The following is a 23,830-nucleotide window of genomic DNA, read 5'->3' on the forward strand; positions in this document are numbered from 1 at the left end:
CCTCTCTCTCTGCCCCTCCCCCGTTCATGCTCTGTCTCTCTCTGTCCCAAAAATAAATAAACGTTGAAAAAAAAATTAAAAAAAAAAAAAAAACTAAAAATAGACCTACCCTACAATCCAGCAATTGCACTTTTAGGTATTTACCCAAAGAACACAAAAAATACAGATACAAAGGGGTACATGCACCCCAATGTTTACAGCAGCATTACCAACAGTAGCCAAACTATGGAGAGAGCCCAAATATCCATCAACTGATGAATAAAGAGATGGTATACAAATACAATGGAATATTACTCAGTGATCATAAAGAATGAAATCTTGCCATTCATAACGACATGCCATTCATAACAACATTATGTTAAGTAAAATAAATCAGAGAAAGCCAAAGACCATATGATTTCACTCCTATGGGGAATTTGAGAAACAAAACAAATGGACATATGGGAGGAGGGAAGAAAAAGAGGAGAGAGGGAAACAAACCACAAAAAATAAAAGAGAACAAACTGAGGGTTGATAGAGTGAGGTAGGTGGGTGGGAGATGGGCTAGATGGGTAATGGGTATTGTGATGAGCACTGGGTGTTAAATGTAAGTGATGAATCACTGAATTCTACCCCTGAAACCAATATTGCACTCTATGTTAACTAAAATAAAATAAAAAAAAAAAGTATCTAGGTTCTTTCTACTTTAAAGAATCTGATAATAAACTTTTATTTTGGAAGTGTGGGTTCAGGAAAGACACAATGATTTCCAGTTAGGGAATCAATCCTTAAATAAAAAGTACAAATTTACTCCCTCTCCTCCCACCCGACAGATTTAAAAAAAAAAAATATCACAAATGGGGCGCCTGGGTGGCTCAGTCAGCAGGGTCATGATCTCATGGTCTATGAGTTCAAGCTCCATGTCAGGCTCTGTGCTGACAGCTCAGGGCCTGGAGCCTGCTTAGTATTCTGTCTGTCTGTCTGTCTGTCTGTCTCTCTCTCTCTCTCTGCCCCTTCCCTGATCATGCTCTGTCTCTGTCTCAAAAATAAATAAAAACATTAAAAAAAAATTTTTTTTTAAATCACAAATGAATGTGAAAGTTTGAGTTATTAACAGCTCACATTAAAAAAAACTAAATGTTTTGGAGCGCCTGGGTGGCTCAGTCCGTTAAGCATCCGGCTTCAGCTCAGGTTATGGTCTCACAGTCCGTGAGTTCGAGCCCCACATCGGGCTCTGTGCCGACAGCTCAGAGCCTGGAGCAGGCTTCAATTCTGTGTCTCCCTCTCTCTCTGCTGCTGCCCCACTTGTGCTCACTCTGTCTCTTACTAATAAACATTAAAACAAAATTTCAAAAAAATAAATGTTTATTATATATGTATATATATATATATTTTTTTTAATGATTTCCCATTTTGACTGTTTTGATTAAATGAATAGCTATCACCTCCAACTTGCATTGGATAAGAAGTTTCTGTTACTGTAAATTCAGCAAATAATTAGAAATCATTTTTTAAAATTTAAGTATCCATATTAGAAATATTCCAGATAAAATGGTTAACATACTTTCCCTTCCTCCTTCAATAAGACTCTGTCTTTTTTCCTAATACTCAGAATCATCTAAAAAAATCAATTAGGTATTTCCTATGTATTAGTTTTGTAACTGTAGTACAAGTGATGTCCGCATTAAATGAACTAGACTTTGTCCCTGTGCTTAATGGAAGCAATAAGACTTCTTTCAGTTTTCCTCATCTCTCTCTTATCAGAAATCTTACCACTTGTGACCTGCTTGCTACCTGAATGCTTACTTAAGATTAATCTTTTTAAGGGTGCCTGGCTGGCTCAGTCTGAAGAGCATGTGACTCTTGATCTTGGAGTTGTGAGTTTGAGTCCCACATAGGGTATAGAGATTACTTAAAAAAATAAAATAACTTAAAAAAAAATAATTGTCTTTTCAAAACCTTGGCTTAAATAAATGACTTTTTTCCTTGCATGCCTACTCATTCTGTATTTTTAGCAAAAGTCACCCTTATGTTGTTCACTCACAAACTTCTCAATTAAGTATGAGTAAAGCAGATTTAATACTCAGAATTTAAATGTATTTAATAAATGATTTTATGTGTGGTAAAAATGCAGGTTATTATTTTTAGGATACTATACTTATTTCACAATTACAGCCTTATTATTAAAATATCATATTAAACTTGAAAACCCACTGCCAATTGTTAATTTATTGATGATCTAGAGTTTGTGGTAATTATAGCATGATTAGAAGTTTACATCTGCTACAGCAAAAAAGGATTTGTAAAGATCAAGACTAAAAGTATTACTTAAACCTTGAAAATATCTGCCTTCATTTTGTTTTGTTTTTTTTGTGTATGGAAGGTGCTGGACTATATAGAAATCTGCTGAATGTAAGTAATCAAATCACCTAATTCTACATACAATTCAGAATTTTTTTTGGCAAATTGCTGCTAAGCTTATTATTAAGCTACCTTAAAGGTGTTAACTAATCTCCAGTTGAACAAGTTCATCAACTTCAGGCTTATAAATATCCTACTAAAAAAAAAAAAAATTAAGCAAGTTCACTAACTATTCTCCCTGATATGTATCCAAATACCACTAGTATATATGAATTGGTCATTTTGAATATTAAAACATATCATAAGGATAACTAAAAATATATTGAAAAATTAAAACTATTCAACATAAAATATATTTAGACTGGGATAATATAAACTCTAAAACTAAATAATATAAATTAATGTGTAAAAGCTTGAATTTAGATGTTCAGTTAAATTTTGATCCTACAAGGTTTTACGTGTTGAAATTCATTACTAAGAAAAGATAACTTCCCTCTCTCTTTTCCCTCAATTACATCTTCCACAATGCCAGTAGAGATCCTTTTCTAAAGCCTAAACCTGACTAAATCTAATCATGTCCCTCTCCTCCTTTCTAAAAACTTAACGAAAAAAAAAACCCTCACTAATAATGTCCCATCACCTGCAAGATTCTTCATCACTTGTTAGCCTGATCTTCCAATATTATTTGCTAGCACTGTGCTTTCCCATTTTGCCCACGTGAACATATTTCAATTAATTCTTCAAAAACCTGCCAAGATTTCACCTTGTTTAATCACTAATATTTATTGACTATGACTATATTACCAGTATTTTTTTAATGTTTATTCATTTTTGAGAGAGAGACAGACAGACAGACGACAGACAGACAGAACATGTGTGGGAGAGGAGCAGCGAGAGCACAGAATCCAAAGCGGACTCCAGGCTCTGAGCTTTCAGCACAGCCCCGGCGCAGGGCTCGAACCCACAGACTGTGAGAACATGACCGGAGCCGAAGTCAGATGCTCAACCAACTGAGCCACCCAGGCACCCCAACTATATTATCAATTTTAAGGTCCAGGGCTATGTGTTATAAATATGTAACATTTAGATGATAAAATGCAGTCCTTGCCTTCAGAGTAGAACAATATGGTGACTTTCTCCCTAAAATATTACCCATCTCACAGTTACTTTCTTCAGAGCTACCTCTTTACATTAAATCTAATTCTTCTGATGCATTTATCATCCTCTACTGTAATTATTTACAAGACTGTTTAAGTTCGAATTTTTTTCAGTGATAATGAATGAGATGAAAACCATCTCAAAATACATGTGTGTCTGACTTCAGAGTAGGTTTGTTTCCTGGCCAAAGCCTACTATAAATCTAAGATGTTCAACATCTTGTCTGTTCTACTGGCTCTTGGCAAAACTTCTGAGACCTTTGAGAAAAGCAATGTATTCCTGGTGCTCCCCAGGAAGTGCTGAGCTCCACCAACTCACCTGCAAAAGTGTTATCCACCCCTCCGGCTGCCACGAAATCCATCAGGTAGTTATATAAGGCCCAGCCCAAGGAATTGGTGTTGAGTGTGTAATTTGTGTTCTTCCATGCAGATTCGCCAATGGACTGAAAGCTCACCTCACTGATGGAGAAAATGTCGCTGTCGTCCTCCTCTTCTTGCCCAACCTCATCTTCTGGATAGTGACAGTCCAGGAATAGGGCCTTCTTACCAGCATTCTTTATAACTTCAACCATGAAATTAGGAGTGGACAGTTCAGGTTCCTGTTCTTCAACCTTCTCCCTCAGGGAAGGATCCTCCTCCCCATCAGATGTTGGCAGGATGCTACTGTTAATGTTGAAAGTGACAGTGATCTTTTCTTCAGCAACTTTCCACATTAATTTGACTTCTGTCCCATTCACTTCCAGCTCCTAACCTCCAGACATCTTGGGGAGGGACTTAATGCTTCTGTATCTTTTTTCTCCTTAATTTCATCATCCACGGATGCAACAAAAGCTTTGTCTTCCTGGTTGTGCAGCATGTGGCAGCTGCAGCCACAGGGCCCTCGAGAGCTCAGGAGGCCCTGCTGATCCAGCCCATCTGCAGGTGAGGGGGCCTCAAGTGCCCCATACAAGGCCAGGCATGGCTGCAGCAGAGGCCAAGGCAGAGGGGCTGGGCTGGTCACAGAGCTCCCCCCCCCCCCCAAAAGCTGGGAATGCTAGGGAGCCCAGATCATGAGGCACTCAGTACAGCAGAGGCAACATCGGGGCCATACACACGTGTGGGCACAAAGGATGACCCAAGTGGAAGATCCCAGCCCACGCCCCACTGTAAATACCCTATTTCAAACTTTTTCATTATCATAATATTTGTTATAGTGATCTGTGATCAGTGATCTTTGATGTTATGATTATAATTGTTGGACACTTATGGACACTGATGGACAGATCTCCTGTCTCCTTCTCTTAACTTGGGCCTTTTCCCCAAGACACAACAATATAGAAATTAGTCCATTAATAACCTTACAATGGTGTCTAAGTGTTAAAGGGAAAGGAATGTCTCCTACTTTAAATTGAAAGCAAAAATGATTACACTTAATGATGAAAGCTTGTTGAAAGCTGAGGCAGGCCGAAAATTAGGACTCTTGTGCCAAACAGCCAAGTTGTAAATGTAGAGGAAAAGTTCTTGAAGGAAATTAAAACTGCTACTCTAAAGAACACATGAATGATAAGAAGTGAAACCACATTATTGCTGATATGGAGAAAGTTTTAGTGATTTGGACAGAAGATCAAACCAGTCATAAAATCCCTTTAAGCCAAAGCCTAATCCAGTGCAAGGCACTGACTCTTCAATTGTATGAAGACTGAGAGAGGAGAGGAGGTCGCAGAAGAAATGCTGGAAGCTAGCAGAGGTTGGCTCATGAGATTTAAGGAAAGAAGCCATCTTCATAACATAAAAACATCAGGTGAAGCAGCAAGTGCTGATGTAGAAGCTGCAGCAGGTTATCCAGAAGATCTAGCTAAGAGAATTAAAGAAGATGCCTACACTAAACAACATATTTTTTCAATGTAGACAAATAGCCTTCAATTGGAAGATGTCATCTAGGCCTTTCACAGCTAGAGAGGAGAAGTCAATATCTGGCTTCAAACCTTGAAAGGGCAGATTGACTCTTGTTAGGGACTAACACAGCTGGTGACTTGAAGTTGAAGCCAATACTGATTTGCCATTCCCAAACTCCTAGGCCCTTAAGAATTATGCTACATCTACTCTGCCTATGCTCTATAAATGAAACAATAAAGCCTGGATGATAGCACATCTGTTTAAAACATTGTGTACTGAATTAAGCCCACTGTTGAGAACTATTGCTCAAAAAAGATTCTTTTCAAAGTATTACTGCTCATTGACCATGCACCTGGTTACTACAGAGCTCTCATGCTGCTGTCATGCTTGCTAATGCAATATCCATTCTGTAGCCAATGGATCAAGGAGTAATTCTGACATTCAAGTCTTACTATTTTTTTTAATGTTTATTTCTTCTGAGAGGGAGAGAGAGAAACAGCGTGAGTGTGCAAGCAGGGGAAGGACAGAGAGAGAAGGAGAGAGAAAGAATCCCAAGCTCACAGCATAGAGCCCAACTCAGGGCTCCATCACACGAACCATGAGATCATGACCTGAGCTGAGTTGCTCGGGGTGCCTGGGTGGCTCAATCAGTTAAGTTAATCCCTGCTTAGGATTCTCTCTGCCCCTCCACTGCTCGCTCACATGCTCTCTCTCTCTCTCTCTCTCTCTCAAAATTAATAAACATTTAAAAAATATAAATAAATCGCTTACCTTCTAAAAGAAAAAAGGGTCAGACACTCAACTGAGCCACCCAGGCACCCCAACATTTTACATTTTAAAAGTTGATTTTAGGGGGACCTATGTGGTTCAGTCAGTTAAGCATCAGACTTCGGCTCAGGTCATGATCTCACGGCTCGTGAGCTTAAGCCCCACGTGGGGCTCTGTGCTGACAGCTCAGAGCCTGGAGCCTACTTTAGATTCTGTGTCTCCTCTCTCTGCCCCTCTGCCTCTCATGCTCTCTCTCTCTCTCTCTCTCAAAAATAAGTAAACATTAAAAAATTAAATTAAAATAAAAGCTTATTTTAAAACATTTATTTCTTGACATGATAAGTAACAGTCTTAACTACATCTAATAATATTTTCAATACCTTCTCAGAATTTAAGATCTGTATTTTTCAGGGTTCACTTAAATAGTATGTGTGAAAATATATTGACCACAGTAGGCTTATATCACATAATATCAAATCTCATTCCCTAGAAAACATGTGTTATTGTAATACCTATGAATGAAAAGCACATTATAAACATCTAAAGATACAGCAGCACAGAATAGATAGTAGTCTAACCATTCACAAGAATGAAAAGCTCTTTTCCAAGCTGTTAGAAAGGCTCTTTCTCAATAGCTTTTTAGGCAAATGAACAAGTCTGAAGCAAATGAGAGTTAAGTTACAGGTTATTTTTCCTCCTAGTCAACCGACCTTACACTGCATATCTTTAAAACAGGAGTTGTAAATTAAACACAACTACAGGTAAAGAATTAGACTCCTCATTAATTTCAGTTGATGGCTGCTTTGCCTATTTCCCTAGTCCACTTCTGTTTCTATGGTAACAAAGGTAGACTCAAGAAGCAGAAGCAAATATTTTAAGTTAACAGTTATGTGGGGAGAGTCAAGTACTGAATGGCATATACAGTAATTTAATTTTAAGAAATAATCTAAACTATGAAAAGGAAGAAGGGAATCACAGTTCATTTAATCTAAAAGCAACTCAAAAGGAGGAGTCTGCCAGTCCAGTATTTTTTCCTTGATTATCTTCACGGAAAAATATTTTCATTTTCATTTAACTTCTCTAAAAAATCTGGTCCCACTCCCACTATGGGTGGCCAAAAAAACAAAACCCTAAACTCACCAAGTGTCCAGATTTACTTTCTAGCACAAAACTCATACTACTAGCATGAAGGCTTTAAAATATGATAGCATATTTTGTGATCTTAACTAGGACTCCATTTTAGACTGTGATTTTCTTTGAAATAGCTGATTCTAATATGACCTTTTATTTTTAAGCAAAGCAACTATATTTAAGAATGAAAACAAACCTGTTAATACTGGTATGAATCTTTCATATGTATGCATATAATGAAATACATATTTATCTGGAATACGAATTTCTCTAGCAGAGTTTCTAAATATTTCTGGGATCATCTGAAGTTTGTGAGTATCTAAAATCCTGAATTAGTTAAATCCTCTCAACTGTTTTTTCTTTTCTAAGTTGCTTTAAGTTCAAATTTTTCTTTTTCCTCTCTCAAAACATTTTCACTCCAAAGAGACTATATTTCTGTCTCTGTCTCTGTCTCTCTCTCATTACTCTGGGGGAAGCAAAAAGCCATGTCAGAAGGAGCACTATGGAAATGACCATGTGGCAAAGAACTGAGGCCGCCTGCCAAAAGCCAACAAGGAACTGTCAATAAAAATGTGAGCTTGGCATCCAATCCTCCAGCACCAGTAGAGCTTTGAGGTAACTGCTGTCCCAGCTGGAAGCCTGATAGCTACCTCAAAAGAGATGCTGAGTTAAAACAACCTAAGTCAATCCCAGTTTCCTGAGCCACAGAAATTAAAATACAAAGAGTAGTGGAAAAAGCAGGTTGGAAAATGATACATACAGAATAATGATATGTAAGGTTTTCAAACATGCCATATAATGCTACTAAACATGAGTATTTTGCTAAATTTGATAATCAATAGGATATTATTCATTTTTTTATTTCCTCCCACCCCAACTCTGTGAGTTCCTTGTCTACAGCAAATACTTTTAATACGTAAAGGACAAAGTAAAGCATTAAGATGTAATGCAGTTTGGCCAAAATTCATACCTAATGGGCTTGTTCTTACTGCTAAGGGAAGCAAACTTTAAGCCCCTACCTCTATGAGAGAACTAAATAATAAAAAGTAAATGTTCATTTATAAAATACATCAACTGCTAAGCTGTAAACATCAGAAAACAAAGTATGTCCAAAATCTACATTTTGACCACTATTTTCCAGAGTCAACATACAAACTTTGGCCAAATGTTTTCATCTTTATCTACAGACAATTTGGAATGTACCTCTGCTTAGTTCTATGCATCCAAATATTACCTCTCTATTAAGAATGTTCCTATTGAACAAAAACAGACACTCAGATCAATGGAACAGAATAGAGAATGCAGAAATGGACCCACAAACGTATGGCCAACTAATCTTCGACAAAGCAGGAAAGAATATCCAATGGAGTAAAGACAGCCTCTTCAGCAAATGGTGCTGGGAAAACTGGACAGTGACATGCAGAAAAATGATTCTGGACCACTTTCTTACCCCATACACAAATATAAACTCAAAATGGATGAAAGACCTCAAGGTAAGAGAGGAAGCTATCAGAATCCTTGAGGAGAAAGCAGGCAAAACCTCTTTGATCTTGGCCGTAGCAACTTCTTACTCAACACATCTCCAGAGGCAAAGGAAACAAAGCAAAAATGAACTATTGGGACCTCATCAAAATAAAAAGCTTATGCACAGTGAAGGAAACAATCAGCAAAACTAAAAGGCAACCAATGGAATGGGAGAATATATTTGCAAATGACATATCAGATAAAGAGTTAGTATACAAAATCTATAAAGAATTATCAAACTCGACACCCAAAAACAAATAATCCAGTGAAGAAATGGGTAAAAGACATGAATAGGCACTTCTCCAAAGAAGAAAACCAGATGGCCAACTGACACATGAAAAAATGGTCAACATCACTCATCGTCAGGGAAATACAAGTCAAAACCACAATGAGATACCACCTCACACCTGTCAGAAAGGTTAACATTAACAACTCAGGAAACAACAGATGTTGGCGAAGATGCGAAGAAAGAGGATCTCTTGTGCATTGCTGGCGGGAATGCAAGCTGGTGCAGCCACTCTGGAAAACAGTATGGAGGTTCCTCAAAAAATTAAAAATAGAACTACCCTATGAACACAGCAATTGCACTACTAGGTATTTATCCAATGGATTCCAGGTGTGCTGTTTCAAAGGGACACATGCACCCCAATGTTTATAGCAGCATTATCAACAATATCCAAAGTATGGAAAGAACCCATATGTCCATCAATGGATGAATGGATAAAGAAGATGTGGTGTATACACACACACACACACACACACACACACACACACACACACACACACACATATATGCACAATGGAGTATTACTTGACAACCAAAAAGAATGAAATCTTGTTATTTGCAACTACGTGGATGGAACTAGAGGGTACTATGCTAAGTGAAATTAGTCAGAGAAAGACAAATATCATATGACTTCACTCATATGAGGATTTTAAGACACAGAATAGATGAACACAAGGGAAGGGAAGCAAAAATAATATAAAAACTGGGAGGAGGAGGGGCGCCTGGGTGGCTTGGTCGGTTAAGCCTCCGACTTGGGCTCAGGTCATGATCTCATGGTCAGTGAGTTCGAGCCCCGCGTCGGGCTCTGTGCTGACAGCTCAGAGCCTGGAGCCTGTTTCAGATTCTGTGTCTCCCTCTCTCTCTGCCCCTCCCCTGTTCATGCTCTGTCTCTCTCTGTCTCAAAAATAAATAAACATTAAAAAAAAAAATTAAAAAAAACTGGGAGGAGGATGAAACATAAGAGACTCTTAAATATGGAGAACAAACAGGGTTACTGGAGGGGTTCTGGGAGGGGGGATGGGCTAAATGAGCACAGGGGATTAAGGAATCTACCCCTGATATCATTGTTGTATTATATGCTAACTAACTTGGATGTACATTTAAAAAAATAAATTAAATTAAATTAAAAGAAAAAAAGAAACAAAGAAGGTCAAATATGGAAGCATGGAAAACATAAAAATTATATTTTTATTCAAGTAACACGTGCACATTGTGGAAAAGTCAAAAGGTGTAGTTAATCACAAAATAAGCTCACTACCAATAAGCACATTTTCACATTTTGCGGCATGTCATTCTAGGCTTTTTATGTATAATCTATACATAAATATATAACTTTTGAAAATAGGCAGATTCAAAACTGCCATCAAATTTTAGGGTTAGTAGAAATTGCATTCTGTTGACAAGAGGTTTGTTTTCACCATGTACAGCAATGCCCTTTAAATTTGGGAACTTCTGTATCATTCAGATGTGTACTTTGCAGTTGTAAAAAGTATCAGATTCTTAAAAAAAAAAAAAAAAAAAAAAAAAGAACGTTCCTAAGAGAAAAATTGTAGAAGACTTTAGCAAAGGCAAAAAGGGTTACAGATGGCCTATCCAGGACATCATAATAAATTATCAGTGCCTTTCTTTTTTTTTGGGGGGGGGTGGTAAAATATACATAACATTTACCATTATAACCATTTTAAAATGTACATTTAAGCATTTCAAATTTAAAATTAGGTACATTCACGATGTTGTGTAACCATTACCACCACCCATTTTCAGGCCTTTTACCGTCTGTAAAATTTCCAGAGAATAAAGAAATTAAACTTGTAATCTTTTATTTATTAAAAAAATTTTTTTTAATGTTTATTGTATTTTTGAGAGAAAGAGAGAGAGAGAGAGAGAGAAACAGAGCACAAGCAGGTGAGGAGCAGAGAGAGAGAGAAGGATATACAGAATCTGTAACAGGCTCCAGGCTCCAAGCTGTCAGCATACAGTGGGGCTTGAAATCACGAACTGTGAGATCTTGACCAGAGCCAAAATCGGCACTTAACCAACTGAGCCATCCAGGCACCCCAAATCTCAGGACCACAAAGTGCCACAAAGTCAGGACGTTTTAAGAACGCCAGTTTGTATAATTAAGGCAAATATTTCGCAAATTAGACTAATTTAATAAATTTGGTTTTTAAAAGAAGTTATGGTGTTAACCAAACAAGCTAACATTAATCCCATACAATGTGTATAATTTTGAAAAATATAAACTCCTATGTTCAACTAAGTTGAATCATTATTCTGGCAAATTTTTATTTCAACAGTAACTATGCTTTGTAGCTTGGCAGCTTGAAGGGAATTTTTTTTTAATATAATTTGTCAAATTGGTTTCCATACAACGCCCAGTGCTCATCCCACAAGTGCCCTCCTCAATGGCCATCACCCACTTTCCCCTCTCCCCCAACCCCCATCAACCTTCAGTTTGTTCTCTGTATTTAAGAGTCTCTTATGGTTTGCCTCCTTCCCTCTGTAACTTTTTTTTTCCTCCTTTCCCTCCTCATGGTCTTCTGTTAAGTTTCTCAAGATCCACATATGAGTGAAAACATATGATATCTGTCTTTCTCTGACTGCCTTATTTCACTTAGCATAATACCCTCCAGTTCCATCCATGTTGCTACAAATGGCCAGATTTCATTCTTTCTCATTGCCAAGTAGTATTCCATTGTATATATAAACCACTACTTCTTTATCCATTCATCAGTTGATGGACATTTAGGCTCTTTCCATAATTTGGCTATTGTTGAAAGTGCTGCTATAAACATTGGGGTACATGTGCCCCTAAGCATCAGCACTCCTATATCCCTAGGGTAAATTCCTAGTAGTGTTATTGCTGGGTCATAGGGTAGTTCTATTTTTAGATTTTTGAGGAACCTCCACACTATTTTCCAGAGTGGCTGTACCAGTTTGCATTCCCATGAAGGTAATTTTCAAGATCTTTAGGTAATCAAAAACCTCGGAGTGGTATTAAATTGAGTTGATTATGCATGCCCGGGTGACTCAGTTGGTTAAGTGTCTGACTTTGGCTCAGGTCATGATCTCATGGTTAGTGGATTTGAGTCCCGTGTCGGGCTCTGTATGGGTGCAGAGCCTTCTAGGGATTCTCTCTCCTCTCTCTGCTCCTCCACAGCTCAAAATCTCTCTCTTTCAAGATAACTTAAAAAATTTTTGAGTTGATTAAATGATGATTATTAGATACATAATTTCTAAGGTAAAATACTGAAACATCGATTACTAAGCATAGTTGTATGCTTATATACTTTTGCTTCTTTAAAAAAAATTTTTTTTTAATGTTTATTTCTTTTTGAGAAAGAGACACACAGAGTGTGAGCAGGGGAAGGGTAGAGAGAGAGGTAGACACAGAACCCAAAGCAGGCTCCAGGCTCTGAGCTGTTAGCACAAAGCCCAACACGGGGCTCGAACTCACAGACCGTGAGATCACGACCTGAGCCGAAGTCGGAAGCTTAACTGACTAAGCCACCCAGGCACCCCTACATACTTTTGCTTCTTATTTTAATATTGATAAGCTATTGTTTTGAGTCATGTTAATGAAACTGTTCATTTTTGCCACTTTGAGGTGTAAAATGGATGAATGTGTGGCTGTAAAAAGTTGTGTTGCACATGCTCATGAGCTGTGCCTAGTCTGCTAAGATGCTGGCGCACAGCAGACAGTTCTCATTCACCCCTAACTTTTCACTGTGAAACAGAAATCACTTAGTTTGACTAAAAGGTACAGTCAATAATGAGTAGTTGAGACTACATTAGGAGTAACAGTGACAGAGAAGTACAAATGGGTATGTGCATTTATTTCTCAAAAAAAAGAAAAAAAAGTTTTATCTTAAAGGAGGGATTCTCGGGTTTTTCGGTCTCCTGGTCCTTTTCTACTCTTAGAACTTATTGAAGACTTCAAAGAACTTTTATTTTATGTTGAATATAGCTATTGAAATTTACCATATTGGAAATTAAAAATGAGAAATAATTTTAAATATTTATTGATATATTTGAAGACAGCAATGATGAATGCTTTGAAGACAGTTTTGAGCTCATAGATCCCCTTAAAGAGAACCACTGACCTGTAGTAAAGTGTCCATTTATTTCAGAATATGAAAGACAATAAAGGATCTAAATTGGAAAGTGAACCTTATTGGTTTTGATCGATAATAGCCAACTCAGAACAACAGATATGAAACATTTTAAATTTTAGTAAATTACATTCAATGTTGATGGACTTGCCTCCTTGGGGTAATTATTAATATCTTCATCTTCATATGAAAGGCTATTTTACACCTTCTACATCAGAAATGCTATGTTTTACCAGAATAATTTTCTGTGCATTATTTGACTTTATTAAGTCCTTGATTATATAACGAAAAATTAAAAAAATAAAGATTCCTCCTCACTTATGAATCAGGAAAAGTATTATCTTCTATGTTTATTTAACTTTTTTTAAAGTTTATTTCTTTTGGGGGGGGGGGGGGGAGAGACAGAGGGAAAGAAGTAGACTCCCAAGCAGGCTCTGCACTGTCAGTGTAGAACTCAATGCAGGGCCCAAACCAATGAACTGTGAGATTGTGACCTGAGCCAAAACCAAGACCCAGATAATTAACTGACTGAAACACCCAGGCACCCTTTCTATGTTTATTTTTATTGCTACTTTGATTAAATAGATAACCAAATACTGTGTCTCAGGCATCCAGGTATCCTTTTTGAAGGATGATCATAATAATCTTAAAGATTTTTCTTGATTACCCCCCAAAGACTGGTCTTACTATGAGGTATGGCTGATTATTTTCATAGGAGAAGGCAAGAATGTTAACCAGCCTCTTTGAGTTTGTTTTTGCCTGTCTTAGTAAAGTCGATACAGTTATTGTCCAACTACTATCGCTACCAAATAAACTCAAGGAGGCTGGACCAGACTTTTGGGGAAATCAAGAAAAATCTTTAAGATTATTATGATCATCCTTCAAAAATCTTAGCAAAACCATTCCTTCTAAACAATTCAAATAGAAATATGATTCCCTAGTAAACAGAAACATATGATTATCTGTAAAAATTAAGAATACACAAATTAAAATTATTCCCATTAAAAATACAATAAGGGGAGCCTCGATGGTTCATTCAGTTGAGTGTCCAACTCTTGAGTTCAGCTCAGGTCATGATCCCAGGGTCATGGGATCGGGCCCCACATTGGGCTCCACTCTCAGCATACATCCTGCTTAAGATTCTCCAACTCTCTCTCTCTCTCTCGCTCTGCCCCCTCCCCTGCTCATGTACATTCTCTCTCTCTCTCAAAATAAAAAATATTGGATAAAAGAATACAATAAAAAATAGGTGCCTGGAGGCGCCTGGGTAGCTCAGTCGGTTAAGTGTCCAACTCTTGGTTTCAGCTCAAGTACTGATCTTGTGGTTCTTGAGTTGGAGACCTGTGTCAGACTCTGTGCTGGCCAGCGTGGAGCCTGCTTGAGATTCTATGTCTCCCTCTCTCTCTGTTTTCCCCTGCTCACAATCTCAATGTCTCTCTCTCTCTTTCAAAAATAAATAAGCATTAAAAGAAAAAAAAGGCGCCTGGCTGGCTCAGTGGGAAAAGCATACAACTCTTGTTCTCAGGGTTGTGAGTTTGAGCCCCACACTGAGTATAGAGATTAGTAAAAAAAAAAATAAACTTCTACTAAATTTTTAACATTTATTCATTTTTTGAGAGACAGAGAGAGAGCACAAGCAGGGGAGGGGCAGAGAGAGAGAGGGAGACACAGAATCCGAAGCAGACTCCAGGCTCTGAGCTGTCAGCACAGAGCCTGACACAATGCAAACTGATGAACCCCGAGATCATGACCTAAGCCAAAGTCAGACACTTAACTGACTGAGCCACCCAGCAACCCCCCTGACAAAAAATAAACTTTTAAAAAAAGAATAAAAAAAATTATCAAAGTCCAGTGCAAGGAGCATAAAATAGTACATTTTCTCCTGAGGAGCATTTCATGAATATGTGAAAGAAAGTTTTAAAATCTGAATAAAATTGCATTCATTCACATAATCCCTCCCAAAAATCTACCCAAAAGGACTAAAACCAGTACAAAAAATGCCATCATCAAAGAAGTACGGGAAAATACCAACACTATAAGAAGACTCTGACTCTATACACATATGCCCCAAGAATAAAAGGTGGAGATTTTAGGAAATAAGAATATTCTGAAATGTCCCAACCCATAACTTGTAGAATCAAAGTTTAGGGATATGGAAGGCCTGTAAGAGAAGTGGGAATCGCAGAGTTTGACACTCAGGTTCACATTGCAGGAAGACATCAAGGGGTACCTTTTGGCCTCATTGTTTTAATTTTCCTCAACCTGTGATTAGGTTTGAAAAGGAAACAGCTTTAAAGTGATGATGAAATCTGACTAAGCAGATACAAGTGCTAACTCGCCACACAAACCTCATAATCCACAGTACTACAGGGTAGCCATTATCCCCGTGCTGATATTCCCCATCCACAGGTATGCCAGGCTCTCCCTGAAGCAGGGGAACTGTTAAAATCAAAGGTTGACTCTCAAACATAGGATCACAGGTATACCCACAACACAGATCTCAAGAGGTTCAGCAAAAAAGCTCTAGGAGAAAACTATATATCTTGTTGCCAGTCCATCCTGTTGCTTATCCGAAATGTTAAAAACCATCAACATCTAAACCTCTATCTACCCCAATTATAAAATGAAAAACTTAAAAAACGCTAAGGTAAACAGAGAAAGCCATCAAGAATTACCAAGTTGCCCATGCATTTAAATAAATTTCAACTTCCTTCCTGAATTTTTTAAAAGTCTTAATAAAATAAAAATAGATGAATACTTGCTTAGCATGATTTTCAAGAACATATGTAACAAACCAAAAGTATCACAGACAATGATGAGGTATCTGAAGCATTTCAAAATTCAGAAAAAAAAATAAGGGTGTGCTCAGTGTTAACACTGATACTAGTCAACTTCATTTTATTCTTTACACAGAAAAATAAAGTTATAAATATCAGAAGTGTGGCAGCAAAACTATTTGCATAAGATATGATTACGTATCTGAAAAACCTTGAGAATCAACTGAAAAATTATTAGAAACAATAGGAAAACTGAGATATTCAGGGGCATCTAGGTGGCTGTGTCAGTTAAGCATCTGACTCTTGATTTTGGCTCCAGTTACGAACTTACAGTTATGAGATCAAGTCCTGTGACAGACTCCATGCCCAGCATGGATTTGCTCTCCCTCTCCCCCCGTCCCTCATGCATGCTCTCGCTCCCTCTCAAAAAAGATAGAAAGAGAAGGAAGGAAGGAAGGAAGGAAGGAAGGAAGGAAGGAAGGAAGGGAGGAAGGAAGGAAGAAAGGGAAGGAAGAGAAGGAAGGGAGGAAGGAAGGGAGGAAGGAAGGGAGAAAGGATGGAAGGAAGGAAGGAAAGAAGGAAAAAAAAAAAGAGAAAGTTGAGTAATTCAATCAATAGCCAGTAGGAATTACTCCACAATAGTTTGGGGAAAACTGAATAGTCTTGTGGGAAAAAAAAATAAAGCTCGGAGTTCACACCTTATTTTCATTTAAATAGATTCCATCTACAATAAACATTCTGGTGTAAAGCAAAACAAACCTTGAAGCTACACATAAAAAGGAATGAAACATTGGTCTTCTAAATACCTATACTTCTTCCTGTCCTGAAAACAACAATCTTGGGGGGAAAATTCTACAATAAATTTCAGAAAAGAAGGGAAGAAGAAGGAAAGGAAAAAGAGAAGAAAGGAGAAAGAAAAAACTAACCTAGCAGAATGTGCTAGGGCTTGCTCATAGAAGTTCACAAGAGTCAGCTGTTAAAATTTTCAGGAATTTTGCAGTTGTTAAACACAGTCATTATTAAAAATTAAATTATATAAACTTACCATTCAATAAATTATTTTGAAAATAAGGTAGGGGTGCCTGGGTGGCTCAGTTGTTTGAGCGTCCGACTTCGGCTCAGGTCATGATCTCACAGCTCGTGAGTTTGAGCCCCGTGTCAGGCTCTGTGCTGACAGCTCAGAGCCTGGAGCCTCTCTCTCTGCCCCTAACCCACTCGCATTCTGTCTCTGTCTCTCTCAAAAAATAAATAAATAAACATTAAAAACTTTTTTTTAATAAAAATAAGGTAATAAGCACTCAAAACTTATCACTTCCTAATTATTTTACCACATTTTATTAATCTCTATGCTGTTGAGGTTATTTACACCTATTGTATCAGTTTGATACAGATACTGTGTAATAATTGTATGCCTGCACATCTCAACTCTGCTCAGGGGTATTAAGTTGTTGGAATGAAATAGGCCATGTCAGGAGTTCTTACACCAGAGAAAAGAGCACACACTATAAATCAAGGCTCCCACCACCAGGCACACAAACCGGTTGTTAATATTTACCAGAATACCATTGCATATATGTAAATCATTCATTATACTTTGACCCAGCAATTCAATCTCCAGGAACGTTTCCTAATGAAATATATCAGATTATGAAAAAAGGCTTAGTGATGTTTGAGGTTAAATTATTTCATTATATATATCTTAATCAAAAACAATCTAAATGCCCCAAACTTGGGTAGTTGAATAAATTATTATATACTGTTTGAAAATATTTAATGACATGAGAAAAAATGCTCATGATATAATCCAAAAAAGAACTAATGAAGTAAAAAAAAAAAGCAGAATGAAAAACTACATGTATAATAGCTACTCTGCAAAAGAAAAAAATACACACACAAATACATTTTTTTAAAAAATCAGAAATTAAAACTTTGTTTTATGAAAAAAACAGCAAAAAGGCATTTCTAGTTGAAGAATTTCTGATATTTGTAAGTTAAACTCTGAAATTTCTTTCTGTCAAAGCTCCAGTCTCACTGCTGTACATACCCACATCTTCTCATTCCCTCTAATTACAGAGCGACCCCTCCTTCTAGTTAATGTTAATCAGTATCATATGGGTAAGGAACCCATGTCTTCCCACTTCTCACAGAATTTCTGAATTATATCCCTTGCCCCTAGACCTTCATTCTTATCATTACAAAAGTCATTTTCAAGCCACATTTCCTTCTTAGAAACTTCCCAATTTCTTTTCCTTTCCCTTAAAAAAAACCCAAAAAACAAAAAAACAGAAAACTATCTAAACTCCATGTTCCTATTTCTTTAGCTTTAGTCCAAACTACTTGACTAAAACTATTATGGCCAAAGTCACCACTGTCCTTTTTGCCTAACTCAATAGGAGTTTTTTGATCTGTTCTTACTCATTACCACAAAAACATTTCACTCCATGTCTGCTCCCCTCATTTTTTTCTTAGAAGTGAGGTTCATGGAACACACTTGCTGTTTTTTCATTTATGAAGACTTTCATTTCATTAAATAAACTTCAATATAAAATAAAATAAAAATGCAAGTAATAAGAGTTTTGGGCATTTGAAATTTTTATCTTAATACTTTTTCTGTATTTTTCAAAACTTTTAAGAATGTTATTAGTGAAAACTACACTTTTAATTTTGAAAAAGAAAAGTCCTTATATATCTAAAACATAATTATATGCCAATTGACCCTCAACTTTTAAAAAATGTTACCAAATAAACAACAAAATGAATATAAAGAAAATAATCAAAGGATAATTAAAATGTAAGAAGGAATAACAGGCAAGTTGTAGAGTTGCATGTACAATTCACTTTTATCATAAATAAGTATATAGCACAAATATAATAGAAGATCTGTTTGGTTTTTAAAGGTTCAAGTTGTATTCTCAAATAGTCATAATTCAGACATCTGATAAGTGTAACAGAATTATGTACCAGGATGATAACCCTACCTTATCAAGGAAAATTAATTTTTAATACACTCAGTATTATCTAATAAAATTAATATTTTTAGAAGCAATTCTATTACTCCTTAGTTATCTAGTTCAATGTTCCTTATAATAGAGATTTTTTTATACTCTAAGTGTTGAAGGAAAGTTGGACCCTTACCTTGGGCATTAAGGGTAGTTTTACTACAAAAAGAATGGGGAAGAGGGTGCCTGGCTGGCTCAGTTAGTAGAGCATACAACTCTTGATCTTGGGGTCAGGATTCGTGCCTCACATTGGGCACAGAATTTACTTAAAAAAAAAAAAAAGAATGAGAAGAATTATATGTCAAAAAACAAAATAAATATATGAGAAGTTACTATAAAAACTCCGGAGGTGCCTGGCTGGTTCAGTTGGAAGAGCATGGGGCTCTTCACTTGAGGTTGTGAGTTCGAGCCCCATGTTGGGTGTAGAGATGGCATAAATATATTTATAAACTAAAACACACACACACACACACACACACACACACACACACACACACACACACCAAAAAACAAAAACAACCTCTGGGGAGGAGTGGATTTTTTAAGTTTAAAATGGAAAGAATGTTTAAAATATATGAAGAAGTAGTAAATCAGTATTTCATATTTCTGTAAATAAAAACTATTAAAAAGCAAAAGAATTATAATAAATATAATAAAAGCATATCATTAATATTAGGAACTTATAAATAGGTTATAATAAATATATTAAGACCTCTGGGCGGTAACAGGCAATGTCAAAGACAAACCACAAAAGAGAAACAGGTTAAAGTACTGAAAAAATGCTCATTGTAACCAGTCACAGAAATGCAGATTAAATAAGGTACAATTTTTTTGCAATAGGATTGGCAATGGCTAATAATGATGAATATAACCCAATCCAATGAAGGTGTTAGTAAAACAGGCACAGTCATATACCATTAGTGAGATACCGTAAACCCATACAATCCTTTTAAAAGCCAAGTTCACAATACATATATTAAGAGCCTTGAAACATTCCCAGCCTTTGATCCAGTAATTGCATTTTTGGGAATTTATCTTATGAAATGATGTCACACAGCCACAAATAAAAGTACTCTGCATAAAAATGTTCATTGAAGCATCATCTATAAAGGTTGGAAGTAGCGAATCAATCCATCTGTATGCACAACCATGTGCTCCATTATTAGCATTCCACTGTAGCACAAGGGAAGAATCAGATAACCATGTGAGGAGGCAGAGGGTTGAGAAGATTTCAAAAACATAACTCTTCACAAGAGTCTTAGAAAAGAAGCAGATTTTACCAAGCAGAAAGAGGGAATAAAAATTGCATACAGGGAACATCATGTGCAAAATCGTCGATTCATGAAAGTCTATCCTCAGGGATCCATAAAAACTATGGTTTGTTTGTAGTATGTTTAGAACCTGCTGCTTCCTACCTCCCAGTTTTCAGAAACTGATGTTTAGCAGTGGTTTAAACACATACAGAGCATCAGCACTCCTGTATCCCTTGGGTAAATTCCTAGCAGTGCTATTCCCAGGTCATAGGGTAGATCTATTTTTAATTTTTTGAGGAACCTCCACACTGTTTTCCAGAGTGGCTGCACCAGTTTGCATTCCCACCAATAGTGCAAAATGGTTCCCGTTTTCCACATCCTCTCCAACATCTATACTCTCTTGATTTGTTCATTTTAGCCACTCTGACTGGCGTGAGGTGATATCTCAGTGTGGTTTTGATTTGTATTTCCCTTATGAGAGGGTGGCAGGGAGGAGAAAGTGGGTGATGGGCATTGAGGAGGGGACCTGTTGGGATGAGCACTGAGTGTTGTATGGAAGCCAATTTGACAATAAATTTCACATTGAAAAAAAGATGTGAAAAATAAACCACATACTGGGGCGCCTGGGTGGCTCAGTCGGTTAAGCGTCCGACTTTGGCTCAGGTCATGATCTCAAGGTCCGTGGGTTCGAGCCCCGCGTCGGGCTCTGTGCTGACCGCTCAGAGCCTGGAGCCTGTTTCGGATTCTGTGTCTCCCTCTCTCTGTGACCCTCCCCCCGTTCATGCTCTGTCTCTCTCTGTCTCAAAAATAAATAAACGTTAAAAAAAATTAAAAAAAAAAAGAAAAAGAAACTACATACTGAACAATAAATACAAACAAAAATGAAAAATATTAGGCTAACTGGATATGAGTATTCATCTTCATATAATGTGATACAGCAGGAGGAAAGTAGAAGGGTTTTTAAAAACACATGAGACTTTATCTTAAGCTAAACTCATCATGAGAGTGTTATGATATTAGAAACAATATCTAACTACTGTCAAGTGATCAGCTACAGGCAATCTCTTTTGTTCTTACCTTCACTATCTGGCATGGAGGAAATAAGAGTTCAACTACATCAAATTACTATTATGGTAATAAGAAATAGATTTGTATGAAGGTAATACAATCTCCAACTTCCCCAAACTAGTTCAACTCCATTCCTTTAAATTATCATGTACCTCGTATTTATCCTTCTGCCCATTCTATTTCTATTCGTTTAGTCACTACCACCTGACACTGGAATATCTGCAGTAAGTCACTGGTCATTCTTTTAATAGTCTCTGCTTTCTGTACATTTAACCGATTTCTTCCAAATCTATCTTTCTAAATTTTTAATCATATCATATCTCTGCTTAAAAATCTATTAGCTAACAGGGTGCCTGGGTGGCTCAGTCGGTTGAGAGTCCAGCTCTTGATTGTGGTTCTGATCATGATCTCACAAACATGTCACTGTTAGTGTAGAGCCAGCTTAGGATTCTCTCTCTCTCTCTGCCCCTTCTTGTTCACGTGCTCTCTCTCAAAATAAACAAACTTAAAAAAAATCAATTAGTTAACCCAAACTCCCCTTTGTAACTTTATCTCCCACTATTTTCAAACGAATTTTAGTTAGGTTTCCCTCCATCCTCTCCTCCATTCAGGTTGCTGTTCTAAAATATCTACCACTTCCTTCAAAACCCAACTGAAGAGTCACTATCTCCTTGAACCCTTTTAATTCTAGACCAATTATTTCTTTTCTCTCTTTCTCTTTCTCTCTCTCTCTTCCTTCCTTTCTTTCCATTTTGGGGTATCAATAGCAATACTTAAGTATATAAACTATCTTGAACCATGCTACCTTCAATATATACTAAAGACTCATCTTATTGGGGGTTGGGGAGTGTGGGTAGGTCCTAGTCAGTAAGCTGTATCAAAATATAGTAAACATTATCTTTGACATTAACCATACTGGAGACAGATACATGATCCTTCAATAAGTCCAACACAGCCAGTTTGCCAGCATTCAAACAGATGTCCAGAAACACATAGCTGGCCTGAATTTAGGAGCTATGATATTTAGTTGAGTTCCAGAAACACATAGCTGGCCTGAATTTAGGAGAGCTATGATATACCAAAAAAAAATTTTTTTTCTATTAAGACATAAGAGCCACACTTAGTGTAAGATGCCACACTATGAGAGCTACCCAGGAACAGAGAGTACCTGACTCTGGCATCCTGCCTGGAGACACCTTTACTGAATGAATGATGGTTATTGAAATTGTTTTTCCTTTCCCATCCTCAATTTTTCCTAACATAAACAGTTGAATTTCAATGGGTTAAAACCACAAAAGATGAGACTGTACTCTATGTACATCCTTTCACTCTGAGTAAATTATGACCTCCTTGAGCATATGCATTTTATTTCTGAGCACCTTGAATTGTTTCTAGTTACTAAGAAATAGATGCTGGCCTAATTCTTGTTTTCAATTTAATGATCAATTTATTTCACTAATAACTACTGCCTAATATGAGACTATTAGCACATCACAATAGTGTGAAACATGAAAAAATAAGTGATTTTTATTTGTTTCCATGGGTAATTACAGGACTACTTTTAGGTCTCTTGTGAAGTCCTGAGAGTAACAAATACAAAAATAAACATGCATTTTTGTCTGGGTACATCTAATTAATTTAGTTGGTACCTCTGGACTGAAGCTGAAACATACCAAATACTACCTACTAAGCATAAAATATTTGCAATAAATTGCAAAAAAATTACCTATTTCATAAAAAGTGTCCCTCATTAAGATGAAAAAGGTCAAATTCAAGGTACTATGTCAATAGAACATTTCAGGAGTGCCTGGGTGGCTCAACTGGTAAAGCATCTAACTCTTGATTTTGGCTCAGGTCATGATCTCACAGTTCGTGGGTTTGAGCCCCACATGGGGCTCTGCACACAGAGCACGGAACCTGCTTGGGATCCTCTCTCGCTTCTCTCTGCCCCTCCCCTGCTTGCTCACTCTTCACTCAAAAAAATAATAAAATAAAATAAATTAAAAAATAGAACATTTCATTAAAAACAACCACCCAAAAAACCCCCCAAATCTGGAAAATTCTAGTCACATTCTATTTGGCTTTCTCCTTCCCCTGATCCCCAGCATGCTTTGGTCCTATCCTCCCATTTCACACGTGGTACAAAAGCACTTACACATTCTTTAAGCCAATTCTTCTCTTTTGAATTTTGGCTGTACATCTATGAACAATCTTTCTGGAAAGGAAAGGGAAAAGAAAGCTTTCACCTAACTGGCCAAAGTATTATATGCTCTCTTCCTGGACGGAATGTTTATTGTTTACACAGCCCTTCCCTTACCCTTCAACTTCCTACTTCAAATCCCTAAGGTATGATTATAGATAAGAGTTATTTTCTCAATAAGCTGCTGAAAATACTAATGACATTGCACAAGAATCTAATGCTACAGTATGTAGGCCACAATGGAGAAAATCTTGAGACTTTCCAAGAGGACTCAATTGCATAACAATGCTCCATTTCTCTTAACCCCATTTAAAAGCTTCTTTAAAACGGTCTCCTCTCT

The 23,830-nt window shown here is 36.9% G+C and overlaps 1 protein-coding gene and 1 pseudogene across 3 annotated transcripts in view; both read right to left on the reverse strand.

Annotated features, from left to right (window-relative positions):
- The window catches only part of BAZ2B (bromodomain adjacent to zinc finger domain 2B), a 317,724-nt gene that overhangs the window by 284,113 nt on the left and 9,781 nt on the right, over positions 1–23,830 (reverse strand). The gene's annotated exons all lie outside the window — the stretch shown is intronic.
- Positions 3,727–4,727, reverse strand: LOC106984866 (complement component 1 Q subcomponent-binding protein, mitochondrial-like; annotated as a pseudogene).

Source organism: Acinonyx jubatus, chromosome C1 (genome assembly GCF_027475565.1).
Source record: "Acinonyx jubatus isolate Ajub_Pintada_27869175 chromosome C1, VMU_Ajub_asm_v1.0, whole genome shotgun sequence".
NCBI lineage: Eukaryota > Metazoa > Chordata > Mammalia > Carnivora > Felidae > Acinonyx > Acinonyx jubatus.